The 3,952-nt window shown below is 36.7% G+C and overlaps 1 protein-coding gene across 1 annotated transcript in view; it reads right to left on the reverse strand.

Moving 5' to 3' along the window:
* RAPH1 (Ras association (RalGDS/AF-6) and pleckstrin homology domains 1) overlaps window positions 1-3,952 on the reverse strand; it is a gene marked incomplete in the record, with an annotated part of 100,441 nt that overhangs the window by 67,015 nt on the left and 29,474 nt on the right. Inside the window, 1 exon segment of the mRNA XM_072418784.1 lies at window positions 382-456.

Below are 3,952 nucleotides of genomic sequence, written 5' to 3' on the forward strand. Positions count from 1 at the left end.
ATATATATACATATATAACTTTTGATTAATAAAATTAAGAATAAATGCATGGTTGATTCGCTAGAGAGACTGAATGAGCTGCTCATTAAAAAATAAAGTCGACCAATTTAATTTGATATGATATTCGGTTCATTTACAACATCCTTTCTGTCTGCAATTCTAATGGACAACTATATGAAGGGCACTTACAGAAGTTAACATTAGAGAATTAGACCAAACGTTTAAGCTTGGTCCAAACCTTTTCAGTATATTATATATATCACAGATCTCTATTCCTATTAAACAGGATATATATATATATATATATATATATATATATATATATATATATATATATATATAGCGAAGGTTGCAAATGACAGATCTAAGTGCAAAGATTACCTTTGTATGATGTTGGCTTCAAACCCGTAGCTGCCTTTTCATGGATTAAAACAGTGATTCCTTGGTAATTGATCCCTATACGAAAGACAACAATTACAATATTAGTATGAAGTATGTATAATGATGTTAAGTTACTGCAAATTATTGAATAACACTAAACCAAAAACACAGAGGATGATCTAAGAGTAGCATACAGCCTGCAATGAATGCTAACAACTCTTTCATTTTTCCATGTAGATTTCTGTTCATTAAAACCAATGAACACCTGCCTACCACTTTCTAACTTTTCACTTTTCAAGATTCTGGTTCTAAGCCAATGTTTTCATAGTTCAGGAACACTTATTTATAACTTTAATAAGTTACAGGCCAGGTACTCTGTCCAAAGCCTGTCCATGAAGTATTGGGTGGATATCAGCAGGCGTTATGACTGTCCAGCTTCATCCCATAGACATTGCCATTACAAGATGATAAAGGATGTCAAGATCTGTGTGAATGATCCAAAGCAATAAAATCAATTAATGGAAACCCTGCATGGACACTTTGCAATGATGGAATAAAGTAACTAAAATACCAGTTTTTGCAGAGAAAAAAAAAAAACAGGACAGATGTTCATTTTTAGTATCTACGGTCTTTATTACAATATTACCTTTCATTGATTTGCATTTTATCTGTAAAGAATCTGACCACTGATCCTAACATTGCAGTCAGAATTATTCTTCATCCACACACTCACTGCTGACCCTTTTATATGTGAACACGCAGGAAGATGTCTACCTCATTTTAAATAATGTTCTCTTTCAGGCTCCCTGGAGAACTCAGCAGATGCTCTAGTTTCTAGGCATGCACAGAGGAGAGAAAACTCTTGCTCGGATGCACAGATAAAATATGGATAGGCCTGCCTATAATGACTTAATTGAAAATGGAGGGAGACAATAGGGATAAAATGTACTTTTTTTTTTTATTAATGAAACATTAATATAGCGTATCTGACCTTGCTATGTCATCAATTACAAGCATCTGCAATATTCATATTGTTGTTAATCTAAATGAAAGGTATGCCATTAATATTTATACAGCATATAACTGTTTAGACAGCAATGTAACAATAGCTTAAGGGACTGGAGCAGAAATAAAAACACAAAGAACATAGGGCTCAGCTAGGATTACTACAAAAGGACTAATACACACAATAGTGGTAATATCTGTGTACATTGTGATTAAAAGTATTTGCTACACTGGAGAAATGCAATACAATTTATGCTGAACCAAATAAATGCTTATCCCTACGGAATTACCATCAACCGATGACTACTTTTCTATTGGGAAAAACCCGATAGCCCTGAGCAAGAATAATTTACTTTTTTTGGATAAAGTAAATATGTAATCCTCAAAAATAATCTACTATAAAATACACCGGAGCCAACATTCTCTGTGTTTATATCTCTCCTCCATTCATAAAATGTATTTCGTAATTTGCATTTCGTTTCGTTCAGCTCCTTTTTCTCAAGACAAAGAGCAATGTGAAAAGTACAATAAATTTGACGGGTTATTGATCACTGCACTTTGCATATTTTACCAAAAATGCTCACTAGGACAGCAAGGGGATCACAATTAGGGTCTCTCTTTGCAGCACTGATATTATCGGTTTTACATCCTACCAAGAACTTCTTTTTTCTCGTTTATCCGTGGGTTGGAAGTCTGTTCACCATAGAAATACAAAAGTGATCCATAAGCTAAGTCCAAACCTCCCTATGCCAGAAAGGTAGCAGATCATAAACTGTTAGCTTATAAATAGGATTATTTGATATAAAAAGCCATATTTTTGCAGAAAATACAGAACAGTATGTAACTGTGCAAATATCAGGTCTTTTAGTGAGAAGCTGTGATGGCAGAGGCACAAGCAAGTTTCACGTCGTTTGGAGTTACGGGCCGTCATGAAGTTTTTGTTTCTCCAGGGAAAAGAAGGACACTTCTTCCCCAGTGTTTGTGACATCTCAGTGTGAATGTCCTTTGCCGACTTTCCCCGGAAAAACAAAAACTTCATGACGGCCTGTAACTCCAACGACGTGAAACTTGTTTGTGCCTCTGCCATCACAGCTTCTCATTAAAATAAAAAAGTTTTAGGAATCGCAATCTGTCAAATGGCCCTACACTCATTTTTCTATTTCATCTGGAAGGGGGCAAAGCCAGGAACTTCTCAGCACCCCCTCGTATATACTGTAATTCTGTATAGGGAGAAGGAGTGGTGCTAGCTATGAAGGATATATCCTGAGTGTACAGTGACTAATCATGACCAGTCCTGGTTGTGTGTGTGAGGGGGGTGCTGAGAAACACAGGAAGTACATAATTACTCCTTGGTTAAACACACCAATTATGTCATACTGTAACAGCTGTACAACATACTGGCACTGCTCCCTCTTATCTTACTTGCTGTACATAAAAAGAAAGAAGGAAACAATTTATTCCAGTTCTCTGAAAATTAAAGCACTGGCACAGATAACATTCCTTTCCTAAAGGATTTGTTTAACTCACCGGTCATAAAGTTATTTAGCAGTCCAAACACAAGCCAATTTTACAGAACATCAACAAAAGAAAAAAAAAATACACTGCAGATTATGAAAAAAAAGGTATCTGTTTCCATTACAGTTCCACATTACTCTATATGACCCTTTACCATGAAAAAAAGATAGGGGGTCCAATCTTTGTTGCCAACAATTAATGAATGCATCCTCACAACAGACGGGCATCTAGCAATTTCATAGGAGTTGGTGTTGGCAATAGAAAACTTTAATAAAATGCCTCCTGGAAGCAGCCATAAATAGGGCAGTTCTCTAATTGCTTTACAAGATGCCAAGTGAAGTACAGGCCAAATCTCCTTGCCGCGCTCCTCTACCTGCTTTCTGCAGTCTCCCCTCACTTTCAGGTTTTAGAGATGTAAAAGATCAGAGAATTGTGTGACATAGGGCTACTGTACCCACGGAGGAATGACATTTCTGTGACATAAAGCACAGATTAAAGAGCAATCGCAGGAAACAAGCCAAAGAGATTTAATAAAGCTATACAGCATCATAGTAAAAAACACCAAATTCACTCCATTTACATTGTCATCATCACACAGTATTTATATAGCGCCATCATATTACACAGCGCTGTACAAAGTCCATGGTCATGTCACTAGCCGTCTCAGTCTAATGTTCCTATCATAGTGATATGTCCTAAAATAGTCTAAGGTCATTTTGGGGGGAAAGCCAATTAACCTAACTGCATGTTTTTGGAATGTGAAAGGAAACCCCGAGTACCTGGAGGAAACCCACACAAACACGGGGAGAACCTGCAAACTCCATGCAGATAACTATAACCTAGGACCCAGCGCTGCAAAGGCCAGAGTGCTAACCACTGTCATTTCTGTAATTGTCTGAAGAAAAATCCAGAAAACACCTGAGATTGCCACTGGCTGTTTTTCTTGAAGCATGGGCTGTTCAGCATCTATTTCCCCTCTTTTTAATCTTTCCATCATTATTACATTTTTTTGTTACTCAATGTATGTGGGAGACAGTAAGGGGCCTGAATT

The sequence above is a fragment of the Pyxicephalus adspersus genome, chromosome 7, assembly GCF_032062135.1.
Source record: "Pyxicephalus adspersus chromosome 7, UCB_Pads_2.0, whole genome shotgun sequence".
NCBI lineage: Eukaryota > Metazoa > Chordata > Amphibia > Anura > Pyxicephalidae > Pyxicephalus > Pyxicephalus adspersus.